Consider the following 21068-nt stretch of genomic DNA (forward strand, 5'->3'; position numbering starts at 1 on the left):
ACATAAAAACTAAATTCCAAAATTTTTCATTGATCCGTTTTCAAAAAATTGATTTTTCAAAAAAAAATTTTGAAATATTTTTTAAAAAACCAAAAATGCGTTTTTTGAAAATTTTTTAAAATTTTAATATTACCTTTACTTACACACTTTTGTATAAAAATTTTCATTTAAATCGGGTAAATGTTGTACGAGATATTCAGAAACGAAAAAAACCGTTCTATGACAGGTACCGTTAATAACGGTACAAAAAATATTTTTTTTATTTAAAAAGTTGGCTCTTATGTGTAGTACTACACACAAAAATTTGAATCAAAATCGTTAGAGCCGTTTTTGAAAAAAATTAACTTTTCTATTTCCGTTATATGGCAGGTACCGTAAAATTTCAATTTCCCCTCTAGGGAATCACCAAAAACTGCTAACTACCAAGTTTGAAGAAAATCACTTCACTCGTTTAGGCTGCAGCTCCAGATAGAGACAGACAGACAGACAGACAGAATTGCCGGACCCACTTTTTTGGCATTCACTATCATCGTAATGTCATGTAAAATTGTTATCTCGAGTTAGATTTTTTTTACGAATCCTAAACTTGCCCTATAGTACCTATATCGCAAGTAAAAAGCTGTTAAAAATGACATCCAGGCAGCTATAAAGTCCATTAATTCAACCACAGTCGTTCTCTAAGGACCAGTTGTACAAATATTTAATCCGTGGTTCAGCAACTTTTATCTTCTGAAATGGGTGGTAAGGTTCTGGTTTAGCACCGGTGCAAGGTCTACATATGTAAAAATAGCCACATCCATGCTTGAACCGAAGTTGACACGCAACGGCGAAGCAGAAAAGTGTTGGAACAATTATGAAAAACAAGCGTCTTCTCATCTCTTTTGTCATTGTCTGGCTTTTGCATCAACAATATACTGATTTCTTGGTAAAGCTTTCTACCAAATCTATGGAATTGGTGAAAAATCGTTTTTTCATTCAAACCTACCAAAACTTTCCGGCATGAATATGATAAGTAATCATCATTCTTTAATTTAGAAAATCTTCTTCACAACCACGGTTTACGGGAGTTATTTAATTGATCTGAGCCACTCACTATGACTTGAAATTTAAGTAAGAGTGACCCCACATACAGCTGTTCGTTAATCTCTCCACTGTTAGACTAAATTGAAGTCTCGAGTTCATAAAAGTCATATGCATCAAACCAATCCTCTCCCCACATCTTCGAACCGTCACACATAGAAGTTTTTGCAACAAAAACCTGGCACAAAATTATCTTTCGTAACCTTTATCAGTATTTTGTCAATAAAAGAGAGTTTCTAGTTGATTCTATTAATTTTGACATATCGTCGGTGAAACCAGAAAAGTGTGTAACTCCAAATTTTCTGAAAATTAGGTTTGAATGCCATCTGTTAGACAAACCTGATATCTACCGTTCCTTAAACTCGGAATCCCCTTAAAGTTCATAGTTTTTATTTTATTAGCAAATTAGAAAATGAAAACTCATACAAATGCCTTCAAAACGATTTTGTTTTTTTGCTCTCCTATAAAATTTGCTAAAATGGAGTTACACACTTTTCTGGTTTCATCGACGATATGCTTTACTTTTACACACAAAACACATTCACGAATGAACTTACAAAAAAAAATGTGTCACTTGATTTTTTGTCTTGCTTTCCGCCTCCCGATCCCTTAGCAGCTCACATTTTTGCTGCATTAAAAACATAATCTCACTATATATTTATCGAGGCCAAGTTCTCTAGCAACTTTGCCACTACATCCTTATTTACAGGAAACAACTCAAGCCATTTTCGACCCCCCTATAACTTCCGCACCAAAGATGCTAGAAATTTCAAACTCGCTACATTTGTTGAGCTGGTCAAAACCAAACTCCTTCAAAAATCGCAAAAACCGTAACTGACTCACTGACAGATTATCAAAATTATGGAGAACTTCCCGCTATCGTAGAAACTTAAAATTTTACACAGTGATAGGACTTGTGGTGTATACAAAGGAAAAATTTGAGATTTTCAATTCAGGGGGCGTGGCATCCGCCCATTTTAATTGTTCTCTTGACAATTTTCCTTTTAATTACCGATTTATAAAGTTGTTTCAAAAATTGCCAAGTAAACAATCAAAATTTTATTGATACGAATTTGAACCCAAACTTTAGAATTTGGTACACTTTTACATCTCAGTACTTGGCTTTTTTTTAACAGTAATGTTTTGTTGTGATCTATATTAAAACAATATAATAACGTTAAAATAATCATAAAAAACGTTGTATGGCGTATGAGTGTACTACAAAAACAAATATTCAATCTTTTTTATTTAATGAAAACCATTACAGAATAACACGGTATAGGTACAATGTTAAAAAAAATTAAAGACACACGACAAATTTTTGGTGCAAACAATAATATAAGATTTTCAAAATTGTATTTTTAAATGTGAATACATACTTGTAGTAGAACTCTCATCATTAAAAAAAAAATTATGATTTATATCACAAAAATTCGGAATCACTGAATCGTAGATGTTAAACATAACTTAAGCCATTAAGCGCGTGTTATCCTTGTGACCGAAGAGTTTCGCATTCAAACTCTCCGTTTCTTTTAGCTTAAATCCTAATGCACATCAGAAGAGTCAATTAAAGATTTGAAGGTCTAAATGTGCCGAAAAACGCTAAGGTCATCCGTACGACACGGGATTGAACACGTTTATTTGTCTCTACGCTTACATCTTCTGCATGCTCGCTTTCTTAACCCCCTCACAATGACATCCACAAAAGTAGGTATTTTTCGCTTGGTGAGGGTTGGGGTTTTGGTTTTAGTATGTAGTAGAAAAAGCAGTTGGTTTCAAAGCCTCGTCAGTCTGAACACGAATCGACGGACCATGCATCGCTTTTTAAATTCGATAGCTGCATCAGTAAGGTAACGTAAACAGAATACAATTTAGACAATGCCGGTGTGTGAATTGGGTTAAATATTTAGCCAAGGATAAATTTTTGACACTATTGAGGTGAAAAGGTACGTTTTCACCTGTTCTCAGAGCCGGTTTAATTTTTATCTTCAGAGGATAAATTTCTGACGAAGGACTTATGTATGAATTTTTTTTTAATAAAAAATCAAAAACTGAAAATAAAGAATGAAAATTGAGAAAGAAATACAACATTAGGATTGTATATCAAGTAAAAAATAATTTTTTTTAATAGATTGCACTTTATTGATATTGAACAAAAACTTGTAGTGCATGAGTATTCTAAGGAATTATAAAAGTTTTTAACACCATTAATTCTTTCGCTTTGCAGCTTAAACAAATTATTTAGCCACGTCAAAAATGTATCCCAATTCATACAGCTCAAGAGCAGGCTAAATTTTTGACACCTGAACATTTATCTTTTCATCCTCGGCTAAATATTTAACCCAATTCACACACGGCCTTAGGTTAGAATATATTCGGAAACAGTCGTAGAAGTTATGATGGCCTTGAAACCTAGTAAATTATCTAAGGAAAAAAAAGTGTACAGGCCCATTTTGCTTCTTCCTGTAATTTCGAAAGTTTAAGAGATAATATTTCTTCAGCGTCATCACCAGTTCAAATTTGTAAGCAAACACCCGACGACAATTGATTTAGGTCCATTTTCTTCACTCGGAGTTGAACAAAACTTGAGAATTTTTATATTAAAAATTCTCAAGTTATGTTCAACTCCGAGTGAAGAAAATGGACCTAAGTGCACAGAACTTTTCAAAACTAAATCCCATTTTTTTTTTTAATTTATTTAGACAGATGATACAGTTAAATGAAAAGTTCTGTACCGCAGTCAGTAAATTCTGTAATTAAAAAATTCGTACATTACCTTCGGTACCTTATCCGCATCAAAAATGTCCCCAATACCTTCCACTTTTCGAAAAAAAAAAAAAAAAAATACAATTACGATGAATTTCTCAATAATATCTCTATGTCCCCACGCTTTTTCCATATTCAATCAGATACATCGCCAATAATTACATTTTTATTAATTATTATTTTTTATGAACTGTCCGTTGATAATGGCGTATTGCACATCCACGATCCTCATTGCCATTGACGTTGTTTGTTTGCTGCAATCGGCACCTCCGTTCGACATTTTACAAATTGGAACCACTTCAGGTGTCAGCCAGCAAAACAATAATTGAATCGATAATTAATAAACCAAACGCAATCAAATATTTTTTGTTTATTAATAGAATCTGATGAAGAGTTAAAAAAAAACTGAAAAAAAAAAGAAACACAAAAGCAAGTGTCTACTCGAGCTTCATTGTGTCAGCAAACATCGTTTATGATGATTTTTTTTTTTTTTCGTAAACCGTCGCGTCTCATAGACCCGAGTTCAATAAAAAAGAATTTAAAAAAAAGAAGAAATATGCAAAAACATTGAGGCTTTTTGTTCCGCGGATCTGAAATTGAAATTTCATCGCGGACTGCAGTTGGCAAAACAACCTTGGTCGCATTTTTAATGGACATTTAAGCGCGCAGCAGGACAGGACCCGACCCTCCCGTGCTGCTCCATTTGTGCATTTTTTATATTTTTGCTCCAAAGGTCTCTGACGGCAACTACGACGGGCGATGATGATGATGATGGTTCGAAATCAGCACCAGAATCAGTGTGGACAACACAGGAGCATCATAATAATTCCCATCATCGCATCGGTGCGATTCGACTGACGACGGCAGAGTGGTGGCGGCCGGCGTCATCATTGTTGGCGCATCAACAGCATCATCAACGTCGTAGTCGGTCGTCGTCAAGTTCGTTCCATGGTTGCATGGATGCACACGCGAAGGCACCTCAATTTCTCACCCTGTTTTTTTTTTTGCTCACTCCTCAAACAAACAAAAAAAAAAAAGAAAAAATAATAAAAAACCAACGATTCCATAATTCGTTTTTTATTATTTGACCGTTGTTCTCTTTGTTGTTGATGGGGGAATACCAACGTACATAGACTGTTTCTGGCGTTGGAAATCGTTTTTGTGTGTATTTTTTTTTTTTTTTTTTTTGCATTTTTATATATTTTTTTATTTATTTCATTGCAAAAAATCATTTAAAAGTCTACAATACTATCGGCACTTTTAAGTTCACACATCAATGAACATTCTCGGTTATAAAGTGCGAACGATGCTATTAAAATAAAATCACTGGACGGTTGATGCTGCTACGGCTGCTGAACCAGACCAGATGCATCGGGAATGTTGGAACTTTAGTTCTTTAGTTGAAATTGAAATTACCATACATTTTCATTCCCACGTTCTTTAGTCAACGAAAAATTTTCAAGATTTCTCTTGAAACCAGCTTTGTAACATAACATACCTACTACTTACAAATTCGTTCCAGGATTGGTTCTTCTATTAATTTAGTTTTCTTAACAACATTTTTTAGCCAAATTTAATTTTGTAGTCCCGCGTCATGATAAAAAAGCTTATGTTCTATCTCACATATTTCGGTACAACCTTGGGACTGACTTGTGGCAAGACCATACAATTATGATTAATTTATTAAAGTATTATAAAGATTTAATAACGAAAAACGAAAGTAATCAAATAAGCGTTTTTTTTCGTAAAAGTACTTTTAAGTAAAAAAAAAAAACGCGCAGGGACATAAGTTCCGATTTTTTTCGGAATTTATGTTCCACTTTACTAGAATCCAATACCAATTCGGGACTTAGGTATGTCACTACTACTGAGACATACCTATGTCCCAAAAAAAAAAACAATTTCGGCACTCATTTCCCATATGTTTATGGTTAGTCGAAATAGCATCGTGACAAAATAAGATCATGGAAAGTGAAAGTCGTTTCGAAAATATTTTTGATATGTATTCTTTTTGAGTTGATAACAGGGTGAAGGGGAAAAACTTTTGCTCACATGAGAATCTATTTAATTTGTACAACCCAAACGAGAAGCGGAAAAAAAATTTGCCCAGGGGAGAATCAATTTTGAGGTGTGAAAATAAAAATTCGCGCGAAATTTTTTTCCGCTTCGCGTTTGCCAAATTATAACACTTCACTAACATACAAACATTTGCGTCTGCCTGGCGATCTAACATTACCTAAGCAGAGGAACGAACTTGCGTGAGCGGTCCACTTAGGATATTTAATGTCGCCAATGTCGGCGTCTTTTTAACTAACTGAAGCCTTGCCTGGCTCGCTTCACGGGTTCTCAGTATTTTAAATCCCTTTTAGGGTTCTCTTTCCCGCTCACGTAACTTCGTTGCTCCGCTAAAGGTATGTAAAGTCGCTAGAAAGGCGCCAATAACAACACTTTTTTAACTAAACTGTGCCTTGTCCCGCGGATGTTAATTCCAAATTAAATGGAACTAACATCCAATTTTGCTTCTATAATACTTTACAGAAGCAACAATTGCATCTGTAAAGCTTTATAGAACCAAAATTGTTTGTCGGGCTCTTTTCAGTTTCTTAAAAACTGGATTTCGAAATGAACTGATGATTTTCCAGATTCTGTAAAAAAGTCAAATTAAAAGCTCGCGACTCTTTTTCTTCTTATTTAACTTCTTCTTGGTGAAATGGGAATTAAGTTAACATTCAGAGGGAACGAACACCACACGTTTTTTTCCGGAATTATATTCCCACCTAGCATGGGAACTTACTCCACTTTACTAAAGTGGGTTTCGTTCCCACTGAGTGGGAACTAACTACCTCAGTGGACTTAGTTCCCGTGGACTTAGTTCCCCGCACGCACCGGCTTGAAATTCTTAACAATCCAAGTGCATTGGCAATCGCTATGAATTGATATTATGTTTTCTGTACATCTGGGTTGGAGTCGAAAACTTTCCGCGTTGCTTTGGAGCATTGTTGTTCATGTGACCTAGCCATCTCAAATCACCATCAATGTACATAGGACAAAAAGTCGCCCGAAGAATTTTTCTCTCCAGATAATCCAAGTTATCAAACTGCTTCCTCAAAGTCCATGCCTCTGCATCATACAGCAGGATTAGAATGATAAGTCTTGTATAGGGATATTTAGTTGCTCGAAAGTGGGGGTTTGCTGATCAACTGCCTTCTCGAACCAAAGTAGCAGAAGTTAGCAAGAGTTCTAGGTAGGTCTAGGTAGTCGAAGTCCTCTGCTAGCTCGAATTAATGTAGAATATTATTCCCAGAAAATTAAATAAAAGATATTCCTTTAATAGGTATAATTCAATTTTAATGAAAAAAAAAAGTAAATGAATAACAATTGTTAATTAAAAGAAAGAAAATAAATCGGTTAGTGCACAGTGCCGGTCGTTGCTTAACTTAACTGTGTGTCTCTCCCGTGTCTACTTTTGGCTGCCTCAGTGGTAGTTTGTACCTTTGTGCCAGGGTTGCCACCCATACGGCCATCCTGAAATTCGACTGCCCCAGTCGAAGGAATAACAACTTCAGCGTATTGATCATCATCTTCCTCAGAATCGGAATCAAACGTGTGCCATCGTTTCATGTAATCTGCTGCCGTCGAAGTTTGGTTGGGTCCCTCATGTTCTCCGACTTTTTTAACCACGTAGCGATCGTTACGACCGACCTTAATTATTTCATAGGGCCCAAGATACTTAGGAAAGAGCTTTTGTCCTGTCGCAAACTGCGTCTTTTGAATTGCAACTAGCTCGCCTAAATCATATGAAGGTGCTTTTTTTCTTTTTTGATTGTATGTTTTTCGGTTTTCTTCTTGTATTTTGTGTATTTGTATTTTCGCTTCCGCTCTTAACTGCTGACGGTCCTCCTCGAACGCAACCATGATCTCATCTTCAAGAAGCTGTCTTAAATTTACGTCGTCATCCGAAGCCATTTTTACGCCAAACATCAGCTCGAAAGGGGTTCTACCCGTGCTTCGTGAAACGGTTGAATTTATAACGCACTGTACTTTGGGAATGAATTGGTACCATTTCAGTGGGTTTTCAATGGAAAGCCGCGTTAATACTTGAATGATGGTTTTGTTCATCCTTTCTGCTTGTCCATTGCCTCTAGGGACACCAGTTGTCACTAGATGATGCTCGATATTTTTCTCCAAGCAATATGCTTCAAAGTCGTTAGACGTGAATGCAGCTCCTTTGTCCGAAACAATTCGTCGAGGGTGACCGAAAACTTGTGAGAGTAAGTTCAAACGGTTGATTACTTCGCTGGCCGTCGTGCTTTTGACTGGATAGATCCACATAAACTTGCAGAAGGCATCAACGATGACCAATATGTAACGATAATTTTTTGCTGTGGATGGAAGCGGCCCGAGATGATCAAGATGGAAAGTGTGTAATGGCTGGTCCATCTTGGCAATGGGATAAAGAAACGACTCCTTCTTACCATTCTTTTTGGCAGCGAGTATACAGGGGATGCAATTACTGATGACTTCAGCAATCTTGCGGTCCACCTGTGGAATAAAAAAATCATTTTTAATCAGTTTAGAAACCTTACCGAGACCAAAATGTCCCCTTTCGTGAAACATTTGAATGATTTGCTTCTGCAGACTCTTTGGAACTACCAAAACGTAACCACCATCCACGAATTTATACAGCACATCATTTCTAAGATGATAGTCTTCGTAGATACCAAACTTGGCAAGAATTTCTTTAATAGCACGGCAAAATTCATCCTTCAGTTGAGCATTCTTGACTGCTTTCACAGACCCGTCCTCTATTACGAAAATACTTGATGGATGACGGCTTAGGGCGTCCACGTGGCGCATAGCTGTCCCGGATCGGTGATGAACTTGGCAATAAAACTCCTCTAACTGAAGTGCCCAATTTGCAATGCGACTGTTTAGATTCTTTTTCGCCATAGTGTCTTTAAACGCTTTGCAGTCGGTGAAAATATCAAATCTTAAACCCAGCAAGTAGATTCTCAATCGTTTAAGAGCTTTGACTATCGCGAGAACCTCTAGTTCATAGCTTGTAAATTTTTTCTCCGAGTCAGTTGTTTTAAAGCTTAAAAAAAAGACTGGATGGTACTGACCGTCATCGTGTTTTTGGACGAGTACAGCCCCGAGTCCTTCCTTAGAGGCGTCGGTATGCAGCTGACTTTGTAAATCAGGATTGAAAAGTTTCAACACCGGCTCTTGGCAAAGCAACTCCTTCAATTTTATGTAGGCATTTTCTTCGGAGGGTCCCCATATAAACGTGGCATCTTGTTTTGTTAGGTCAGTTAATGGCTTTGCGATTGTAGCGTACCCTGGGATAAATTTTCTGAAGTATCCAGTGAGCCCGAGAAACTGCATGACTGACTTGATGTTTTTTAGCACAGGAAAATGCTTAACAGCAAATGTTTTCTCTTCCGATGGTCTTATGCTGCCGTTCCTGATAATATGGCCAAGGAATTTTACTTCCATTTGGAGAAAGGCACATTTACCCCAGTTAATTATAAGACCATTTTCTTTAGATACCTCCAAAACTTCTTTTAATTTTTGTATGCCTTCTTCTTTGGATCTGGCAGGGATAATCAAATCGTCAATGTAGGCCAACACTACTCCTCGGCGTTTCAGATCTTGAAGAACGACATTTACATACCTCTGGAACACAGCAGGAGAATTGCACAAACCAAAAGGGACCTTATTAAATTCAAAATGGCCGTCCGGTGTCACAAAGGCCGTGTATTTCTTGCTGCTTTCTTCTATGTCGACGTGCAGGAACCCATTCTTCAAGTCCAGAATAGAAAAAACTTTCGCATTGTATAATTGCTCCAGCACCTCCTCTATAATTGGTAAAGGGTAACGATCTTTCAAAACATGCCGATTTAGTTGTCGAAAATCAACACACAGTCGCCGCGAACCATCTTTTTTGCGTGCTAATACAATGGGACTAGCGAAGTCGGAGTTACTGTTGCGAATGATCCCGTCTTTCATCCACTCGGAAATTTGCTTGTCTACGACTTCTTTCTCAAGGGGAGCTAACCGCCGTGCTCTCTGGTAAATTGGCTTTTCCTCATCCAGGATTATTTTCATTTGCACACTTGTTCTTTCGGGTCGCTTTGGAGAGTACTTTACAATTGCATTTTCGACCTGACTTCTGAGTTCTGGCTCTGGGATGCTTTGAAGTGCGTCTGACAGCTGTGATTCGCAGGTGGAAATTAGGTTAATTCGAAACACCGGATTATCTGAATCGGCTTGCTTTTTATAAATGACAGTTTGCCCATCTTCGATGACTAAACATATTTTTGGCAGTATATCTTTACCTAGTAAAAACTCATAAGACAACCAATTATCTGGTACAAAATGACATATCAAATCATAATACTCGCCTGAGATCTCAATATTGATTTTGGAAGCACCTAAAGTTTTAGCCGGCTGGCTTCCAAATGCAATGGTGTCAACTCCTGGATACTGCATGTTATCGGAACTCAACTTTTGCCTAAGACTCTCTCTGGCAAGAGTTAGATCGCTTCCTGTATCGATAAGTGCCTCGAATTCCTGTCCTTGGACTTTGATCGGAGTAGTTATGTCTGGAACTAACAACCTGTTGACTTTAGCACTCGTTGTTGGGTTATTCTCTGAACAATTTTTGGCAATGTGCCCAAACTTGTTGCATTTGAAACAACGACAGCCTTTCTCCTTGTTAGGACATAATTGAGTACTATGAGAAAGAGCCCCACAATAATGGCATCGAGACTGCTGAGTTGTTTCTTCTTTTCTGATAATACTCTTGTAAGCAGATTTATTCGCCGTTGCGTTTTTGGATCGGATTTGATCAGCTTTCATTCGCTCGTACGGCTTAAGTTCTGCCTTAAGCTCCTCTAAGGTCTTCGCGTGATAAAGAATACCTTTACTTAAAACGTCGTCTGGTATGCCAGCTATGATATACTCTAATAGATGAGCTTCGTCAATAGTTCCTCTAGAAGCTATCTTTTTCATTCTATAAAAGTATTCTAGAAATGATTCGCTGTCGGATTTTGTTGTCTTCTCGAGTAATTTATGGACATTTTCATGCTCCTGTTTGCCAAACTCTTTTATCAAAAATTCCTTCAAAGCATTCCAACTGCTGATCGTCTTCTCTGACTCCAAAGCAAGTTTGGCCGCACCGAATAACAATCGCCTGCAGTACAAGAATTTTTGGACGTCTCCCCATGTGCAAACCAAAGACACACTCTCAAAGTCAGAAATCCATGATTCGATGCTTTTTCCATTTTCACCACTATATTTTTCTAGAGCCTCTTCAACGTCTTTAAATTGAAAGGAATTATGGACCTCAGGTTTTTGCTCAGTCATCTTTTCGTGGTTAGAAGGTAATTCTTTGACGTTTTCTTGAGAAAAAAATACTTCACTATCTTCACTTTGGTCTTGTCCTTTGCTTGTGTTTGAGTTTGTTTCGCCTTCAAACTCCACCTCGCTTTGCTCTTCACTCGTTTCTTCGTCTTGTCTAGTTCTCCGTTCCAAAAGATTTCGAACACGCGCTACTAATTCCGTTTTTTTATTATAGCGGATCGATAAGCGGTTTTGTCGCAAAATTACTTGTAATTCTTTTACCGTAAGACTTTTTAAATCACGTCCGATCGGCATGAAGAAAAAAAACAATGACAAAAAAACTTATGGCTTATCGTTTACAGGCACTGTGCAGGCTAATTATATAAAAATAATATGTAGGTGAGGGAACTTCTGACACCATGTAGAATATTATTCCCAGAAAATTAAATAAAAGATATTCCTTTAATAGGTATAATTCAATTTTAATGAAAAAAAAAAGTAAATGAATAACAATTGTTAATTAAAAGAAAGAAAATAAATCGGTTAGTGCACAGTGCCGGTCGTTGCTTAACTTAACTGTGTGTCTCTCCCGTGTCTACTTTTGGCTGCCTCAGTGGTAGTTTGTACCTTTGTGCCAGGGTTGCCACCCATATTAATGGCTGTCCGTCCATGGATAAGTCTTGTCCTTTTTTGCCGCTTCGATGCTGTGTTCTTCCGATTATGTTAATATCGTTGGAATATGCAAGTATATATTGGCTCGAATTTTTAACATATGATGCCTCTGGTGTTGAAGTTAGAGTTCATTCATGAGTTATTTAACAGAAGTTGCATGGAAGCGGGTCGCCTTGTTGGCCTTTATTGTCGAAGTTGAATAGTTTAATCTGGTTTTGTGCGGAATTGGTTTCGTCATCGCTATATTGTAGAGATTGCAGAAGTGATTTCTCCAAATTGTCGGCATCGCTTCTAGGAGATTACCTAGTTCGTCTTTGCAGGCTTCAGTTCAAGGCTTATAACATTGAAATATTCTTTTAACCATCTGGAAAACTTCCGAATCTCATTCCTGGTATTGCATCCGTCTATTTCCTCAATTGTTCCTTTCTCGTTTTTTCTCTTTTGTTTATTGACAAGTCGATGTTTCTCAAATCTTTTTCGTTTTTAGATATTATTGGCAGCTTCTCTGCACCTCCACTCTGTTTGCTTTGTGTTTAGCTGCACGTCCTGTCATTCACCATCAAACAAGGGTACTCGATGTTGTGAGCTATTAAAACCCAGCAAGGCAGAGGTGGCATCTCTGATAGCTTCTTGTCAATGTTGCCACTTGCTAGGATTTCTTTTAAGACGTTTTTCGAGGCACGATCAAAAGTGGATATGGGAATCTCGAGACTGTAATCTTCCGACATCAGCTATGACAAGATTTGCCAACGCAGCAAAGTTAACTAGGCTGAATCTGTTATCAGAGGTGGTGTCGTTCTGGCTAATCCTATCATAGCTAAGGATTTACTCGCACGTTTTTTCGAGGACATCGTGCTCGTACAAACTATCTATCGTCATTCGCTGCACTCCCGTGGAGGGGGGGGGGGGGGTTTGAGCAGGGTGCAAATCAGACTTATGTTGGCAAATTTAGCATTGATGGGGATTGTGGTGAGGGGCTCGCTGATGCAGTTGAAACTCAAGCCTGAATCTTTCTTTATCGATATTGCAATATCCCCCAACCTGGAGGGTCAGGTTCTTTATTAACTCAAAGAAAGAAAGCCCATTCAAGCCGCTTTTTATTAGCCTAAGCTCTGAATATGTTGAAGTAGCCCATATATGGTATTAAGAAGTTCATCCTAACTGGAAGATTCTTTCGCCTCTCCTGTATCTTAGAAGAACTGCCTTAGTGGGAACACTTCTTCCCGCCTTTCTCATTTGCTGACTCCAACAACTTCATATGACTTTCAGTCGATTCCCGTTTAATAGCTTCTTGAACAGTGACACGTCATTGAACAGCTTCTATAATTCGTCGTTGTTATGTTCTTTACCAGATATTGTGATATCTTTATAAAACCAAGTTGGATTAGAAATCGTGCAAAACGTTGCAGCTTTAGAATAGCTTGGAACAATATTACTTTTTGCACTTTTGAAGTAAATGTCTTTAAATACCATGATTTTTAATAAACATCTTCCTAATTTAATACCCCAACTCATTTTCTTATATATCAACCCACTTACCAAAATCGAATCACCCACTTATCCAATAAAAAAAAACTTAATAAACTCATCAAATCAATAGATACATCTAATAAATAACAATAAAAACCAGTAACCCAAACAAAATTAAATCTAAAATCTCAATAAAAATCACTATGCGCCCATTTATGGCTCAGAAAACATCTCAGAAATTAAGAAATGGTAAACGAAATGCACATCGATATCAAAATCAACAAGACCCATAAAGCTGGAGAAGTTCTGTTCGGTGTCTGTAGTAAACGAATGAAAACTATATAGAACTGAAAATGATTCACCGTCCCATAAATAATTATCGGCTTGTGTTTGGTTGCGGAGTCAGAGTTTTGTTGGAAATGGGAATGGGAGACAAGAAATATTTCCGATATCTTTCGGATGCAACTCAGAAACACACCAAAACCACCATAAAAAACAACAACAACAAATAACAAGGATATTATAGTGACGGAGACGAAGAAGGGTGATTGCACTCAGTGATCAGCGCAGCGGTCGGTGAGAAGAGCGGGTATCGGTATACCCAATACCAATACTTTTATTTTTTATTTATACATATTTTTAACCCAGCGACCGTTATCACGGAAGACAATCGCTGACATTACTTAGCGTTATCAGTCGCGCTCTTAACAAAATATATAAAATGGAGCCGGAGCCTATTTTGCATGTGTATAGACCGACAAAGTTGTCACGGCCGGCGCCGCCGCCGCCACCGCTCGCTGGCGCTCTTGCCGCGCCAGCTGTATGTTGAGGATCGTGGTTGTCTTTGAGCTGATGACTGTTACTGCTGCTGGCTGTTCCTGCTGGATTGGGAGAGTTGCTTGCTCAGTATCGACATTGAGTATGAGTATGCGCAAAGAGATTCCATTTGTGGAGAAAGAGATGATTATTTTTTTCTTATATTTTTTTATTTTTATCCAAAGTTTAAGTGATATGGCGATGGCGGGGAATTTTTAAGAAAAAGAGCAATAAATGAGTTGTTGATATTTTTTAATGGTTGACAAATGTCAAGGAAATATTTTTATTTATACAGGGTGTTACTAGTTTCTAGTAAGAAAATTTCTTCCGATAATCTTGTCAGTCTAACAATTTTTGCTCTTTTCCGAAAGACGATGAAGAAACGCAAACGATACCTTTTCAAGTTGGGTTATAGAAGCACTTCTGTCAGAAACAGCTAGTGGTAAAAGCTGAACTTCAATTCAGACCTACACACTAATAGTAAAAAATCACGCCAAAAAGCGCAACCAAAGCGTTTTTTTTTTATTATCTTAAAGGTTGTCCCACACCAACGAAGACCAACGCGACGACAAAAAACTTTTCCAACAGCGTTTTTGCATACAAAAATTCCAAACCAAAAGGTCGACGTTAAGTTGTGGAATTATTTTCATACAAAAACACTGTCGGAAGCATTTTTTTAATGCCTTGTATAACCAACAAAAAGTCCGGCTCAAAAGGTTGTGAAGAAAAAACGTCCTTGGCTTTTATCCTCAAAAATTTCAAATTCCGGCTGGAAAACGATGTTTGTCGTCCTTGAAGACTCTCAATGTTGACGTTAAATTACTTGAAATAGCATCTTTATATAAACGTATCTTCTGTTATGTGTCATTTTTTACTGTACTCGAGTTTTTCTTAAAAGCAGCGTAATTGCAGACCAAAAAGAACCTTAGTGATAAAAACTGTGGCAAAGAATTTAAAAAAATATCGTGAGACCGGGATTACCAGAAAAAAAAAATGTTCCGGACGTCCTATAAGACGACCTCAGTGGAAGATAATTTTTTGGTGCTTTGTTGTTGGTATCGGTTAAAGACTTCAGTGGATCTGAAAAAAAAAAAACAGCTGTGTCCAGCTTCAGGAAAAGTAAAAGAAAATTAATTTCATCAGTAAGTAAAAGGCTCGTAAATGCCGGACTTCGAGCTGAAGCTGGATTTTCCGAAAAGAGATGTAGAAATACGATTGCCCTGAGCTTTGAAGCATCTTATTTGAACTCAAGACATGTGGAACAATGTCATCTTTTCTGAGGCATCGAATCTCAAGCTCCATGGTGGAGATTGGAAGGTTCTTGCGCGAAGAGAATCAACGGAAAGACTAAGCTCTGAATGGATACAGTACTGCCCATAATCTTGTAAAGGCCCTAACTACAAAATTTTCGTTTTTGATTTGTTTGCATATTTGGAGTTAGGGTATTGTCTCTGATTTATTCTCATTTATTTTTTTAGCCTAGGTCTTCAAATAAGTCAGAAATTTCAAAATGTACTTTTAAGATGCTGTTGTACCCTTCTTACTGATGAGCCTAACTGTTGTGTCTGGGCGAAACGCATTATTTTGGACTACAGGTCAAAAACAAAACATCAAATTGAATTTATTTCATAAAGTACATAAAAAAAATAAAATTCTTGTTTACGTTTTCTTTTCTTCGTCCCTCGATAATTAAAACAAGGCGTTTTCGGATTTTAGAGGGATTCACATTACTGGAACTTTTTCCAATTCTCATTAAACTGGGTTAAAACAATCTTTATAGTCAATGAATATAACACAAAGCTTTGAAGCTTTATCGGTAATTCACATAATCAAGGGACTTCTGTATTAGGAATGTTGAATGTATGATGGTGATTGTTGTTTGAATATGAAAAAATTAGAATCGAAAGTGCTCCAGAAGTTCTGGAAAATGTATAAGAGCCCTTCACGCTGGGAATATACATATATTATTTTTTTTTAAAGTATTTTTTCTGTTATCGTTAAAGGATGAGACAGTGTAACACCGAGGGAAAAATCGCAACGTGAAATTCAATACGTTTAGCGTTGATTTATTGTTGAAAAAACTAACATGAAACATATTTAAAATAAAATTGAAACAACGTAAGAATAATTTTTATTTTTTTTCGGACTTCAGCTTTTGTTGCATTTTATCACCCCTATTTTCAACAGTTAAATATTACGTTGGTAAAGCATTCGAATAGTGACCCAAGATTTTAAGGTTCGATCCACAGCGGCTGCCATTTTTTTCTTCTTTTTTTAATAAATTGATGATTTTTTTCAAAGTTGAAACAACTTTGATTTAAAGATGTTTTATAACGGCAAACCACTTCAAACTAACGATGTTCTACTTTGATTTTAAAATTTTCGTCTTCAACGCAAAATTATTCCGAAAAATATTTGAATTAACGTGGTTGTTGTTGATTTTAAGTTGTTTTTTCTCTTAGTGCACTTAAAAAATCCACTTTTTGGTATAAATACTTTTTCCTCCCGTGACCGCGTGTGAAAAATATTAACACTATAAATACATATATAATGAATTGATTAAAACCACATAATACCTCATAACAAAATATTTAGTTATTCCAACACAAAATTCGAAAAAATAGTTTGGCCAATTTTTCGAACGGCACTGAATATGATTGGTTTCCAGCACTCTAGATCATTCGCTAGTTCTTCAGGTTCACAGATGGACAAGGACTATTGAACTAAAATGCCTGTGCTAAGCAGAAAAAACACTTGTCTTTTATACACTTCGATCTATTAACATGCGTAGCGTAGCTCGCGAAATAAAATCATGAACAATAGATCTTTAAACTTAAAACCATTTTAATATTGGCTTTATTATAACTGGATCTTTAGAAACCATCATTGATTTTATTTTTAAAGTTTTAGCTCGAGGTACTTTGTGACCGATGCATCTCGGATTTTACTTATTTTACTTTACGTGAGGCTCACAGTCCTGGGTGGATTTTACTACAAGCAATTTCTAGTTTAGGTGTTTTGGATACGAAATATCATTTAGTCTTTTTGTTAACGGAGTTCCGAGGAGTCTTTGTATCACTTCTTCAAAAATGTCTATATATGAAATGCAACTTCACTGAATCTTTTATGGTGTCCCCTTAGCAGTTGCTAGAAATGCTGCTTCGATACATCGTCTATTTACTGCCCTTTGGTCGTTAATTTCGTCCGCTGAAAGCTTGTATGACGTAATTTTGAGCATGCATGTAAACTTGAAAATCTCCCATTAATTTAAAAAACACCCTGTGCCTACATATTTATGCATGTATGCGTATCATATAAATGTTTGTTTTTGTTGAATTTTCTTATCAAGATGAATGTCACAATTGCTCTTAAAAAAATTCGATATAATTGAAGAAACAGGATTTTGTCTTTGATTAAACAAAAATTAAACAAAAGCAAAATAAATACAAAAAAACTGGAACGGAAATTTAACTGCAACGAAAAATCAAAAATAACAAAAAAAAAAAAAAAAAAAATAAAACTAATTCGAGCTTAATACACTTTTAAAATTTTGCGATAACACTTATCGGCTGTCAAAGTTTTGACTTGATTCATGGCCAGCTTGGTAATTACCTGTTCCGTTTGGACTGAAAGTGATTTCAGCTAATTAATTGTCATTTCTTTTTATATGTGAGTATGTATAGGTATACGTTTGATGATAAAAAATAAAACAAAAAAAAAAAATATCTGATTATAAACAAAAAAAAAAAAATTACAAAATCAAATTCCCATTTCATCTCAAAATGCACAAATTAAACAAACAACACAGTCGGTTTAAGTTACTTGAAGTGAAGAAGTCACAATTGACACAATTGACAAAGACTAAGTAATAACAATATCGTAATTGTTATTTATTTAATTTTAAATTAATAACTGGATTCATAAAAATATCAAAATTATTTCAAAGTAAATTTGTGTGTTAATTTATTTATTTTTTTTTTTTGTGGAGCGTTTGTTATTTTGATGTTGATTTTGGTAAGCTAGTTTGTTTTCTTTTACTAACTTGTGTTGAGAAAAAGTTTCTTCTCTTGTTAACAAAGTTCCTCAACGTTTACTTAGTTACGAATATTCCTTATAGAAAACCAATCTTTTGAAAAAATTTGTGGTTTACCCAAAATTTGATAAGTTTTTTGTTTTGTTAAATTGGCATTCGGAAAAATTAAAAAAGGTTTTCCAAACCAAAGCATAGCTTTCCATTAACTGAGTTTTAGTAATACGCAATAAAAAAGGAAAAAAAAAACACTTGGGTGATGCTCGATAGATTTTTAGAAAGAAGCTACCTTTCTTGAAAATTATTTGTTTGATATAGTTAAAGAAAATCTTCCAGGGTTAAGTTAACTATATTTTAATTTAATAATACCAATTTATCGGTCATTTCGCAAAAACCGTAACTAACTGACTCACTCACTCACTAATAGATCATCAAAATTATGCAGAACTTCCTTTTATCGTAGAAACTTGTAATTTTGCATAGCGATGAGTGTTGTAGTGCATACAAGGGAAAAATTCGAAAATTTGAGATTTTCTATTCAGGGGGCGCACAGTGGTGCCATTTGACGTTTTTGGCGACAAAATTCATTTGCACGGCCATTTCTGGACGAAAAGTCATGAAATTTGGTACACTGAATGATTATAGTATGGAGAATACGAAAAGGCTGCCAACTTTTTTTTATTCAAAATGGCGGGTCCAAAATGGCGGAAAGAATGAGGGTTAAAATAGAATTTTAATTTTCAAAACAGTATATAAGCTAGAAATTGGGCTAAATTCATGTCAAAAAGGAGTTAGATTTAAGATTTAGAACTCATAGATTCATATGCGTTACAAAAAAATCAAAAAAATTGAGAACAAAGTCCAAAAAATGCCAATTTAGTAAAACACACTTTAAGACCTCTAATTACGCTATTTCATGCATTTTTTTTAAATTTATCACAATTTTGGGATCTCTTCTATTTATGTTTCATAAGAAAATTGAAAATATTGGGGTTATATGGTTGCCAACTATGTTTTTAAGTAAATATAAGAAAACATGATATAATGAAAAGTTTCAATGTTCCATAAAACTGAGAATTTATTTTTTCCGTAAACCAAAATATACTTTTCTAATAGATTTTAGCGTTTTAAATTCAAATCCGGAGTTAAAAAAAATCTATGACGTCACGTTTCAAAGATAAAAATTAATTTTGATCTACTTATATCTCGAAAACGTGACGTTATAGATTTTTTTTGACTCCGGATTTGAATTTAAAACGCTAAAATCTATTAGAAAAGTATATTTTGGTTTACGGAAAAAATAAATTCTCAGTTTTATTGAACATTGAAACTTTTCATTATATCATGTTTTCTTATATTTACTTAAAAACATAGTTGGCAACCATATAACCCCAATATTTTCAATTTTCTTATGAAACATAAATAGAAGAGATCCCAAAATTGTGATAAATTAAAAAAAAAATGCATGAAATAGCGTAATTAGAGGTCTTAAAGTGTGTTTTACTAAATTGGCATTTTTTGGACTTTGTTCTCAATTTTTTTGATTTTTTTGTAACGAATATGAATCTATGAGTTCTAAATCTTAAATCTAACTCCTTTTTGACATGAATTTAGCCCAATTTCTAGCTTATATACTGTTTTGAAAATTAAAATTCTATTTTAACCCTCATTCTTTCCGCCATTTTGGACCCGCCATTTTGAATAAAAAAAAGTTGGCAGCCTTTTCGTATTCTCCATACTATAATCATTCAGTGTACCAAATTTCATGACTTTTCGTCCAGAAATGGCCGTGCAAATGAATTTTGTCGCCAAAAACGTCAAATGGCACCACTGTGGGGCGTGGCGTTGTATATTTTAGAGATATTTTAGGTTATCTTGGAATCTTGAAACTTGGTAATGTTAAAGCTAGAACCACCCATTTTCACTGAATTTTCTCCAAATATTATACAGGGCGTCCGGTAGAGTGTGGATAATCCTGGGATGCCTGATACACTACACTACATACACTAATGGCTATTCTAAAACCAAATAGAAAAAAATTCTATCGCAAATCGAATTCTATCGAAAATTTTAGCTTTTTTTCGTTCAGTGTATTTTAAATTTTATCATCTTACATTCTCGTTCACCACGAATGAATGAATTATATAAATTTCTTGTTTTTATAATTTTCTAAAATAATTGTTTTAATAAATAAGAAGTTAAAGTTTCATTAACTGTTGTACCTTAAAAAAAAATTTGAAATTTGTTTTTCGATGCAAAATGTGAAAAATAATATTTTATGAAAAATTTTTAACACTGGTGGTATAAAAATAAAATGCACGACTGGGTCGCATGAACTTGCTCTTAGAATTCAAGTTGCTTAAATTTTTAAAACTTTTTGGATAGAAATTTGGGAAATGTAGGTTCCTAGATGAAAAAAAAAAAAAAAACATAAAATTCGTTTTTTAAAAGAATAAAACAAAATCTGAAATAAAACTGCCCTTCAAAACAAGTATTAGTATTAAGGTTTATTTTTAGAAAGAAAAAAATGTTCAAAATCGTTAGAGCCGTTTTTTAAAAAACTAATTTTTTATAAATAATTTTTTGGAAAAAAAGTTTTCAAATAAAATTGGTATATGCCATTTTGTAGAAATCACTAATCAACATCTAAAAACAAAATTTCAAAAAAATTCAATGTCCCGTTTTCGAAAATTTGATTTTTCAAAATTTGTTTAAAAATCCAAAAATTATTTTTTTTTTAATTTTATTTTTGGCTTATATTAAAATTATATAAATGCTTTTTTACAAAAAGTTTCGTTGAAATAGAATAAGTAGTTTCGGAGTAAATCAGATTAAAAAAAAAAAAAAAAAAAAAAAAAAAAAACGGTTCTATGGCAGGTACCGTTAATAA

At 35.0% G+C, this 21068-nt stretch overlaps 1 protein-coding gene across 5 annotated transcripts in view; it reads left to right on the forward strand.

Annotated features, from left to right (window-relative positions):
• LOC129905806 (zinc finger protein ush) overlaps positions 1 to 21068 on the forward strand; it is a 274373-nt gene that overhangs the window by 158732 nt on the left and 94573 nt on the right. The gene's annotated exons all lie outside the window — the stretch shown is intronic.

Source organism: Episyrphus balteatus, chromosome 1 (genome assembly GCF_945859705.1).
Source record: "Episyrphus balteatus chromosome 1, idEpiBalt1.1, whole genome shotgun sequence".
Classification (NCBI taxonomy): domain Eukaryota; kingdom Metazoa; phylum Arthropoda; class Insecta; order Diptera; family Syrphidae; genus Episyrphus; species Episyrphus balteatus.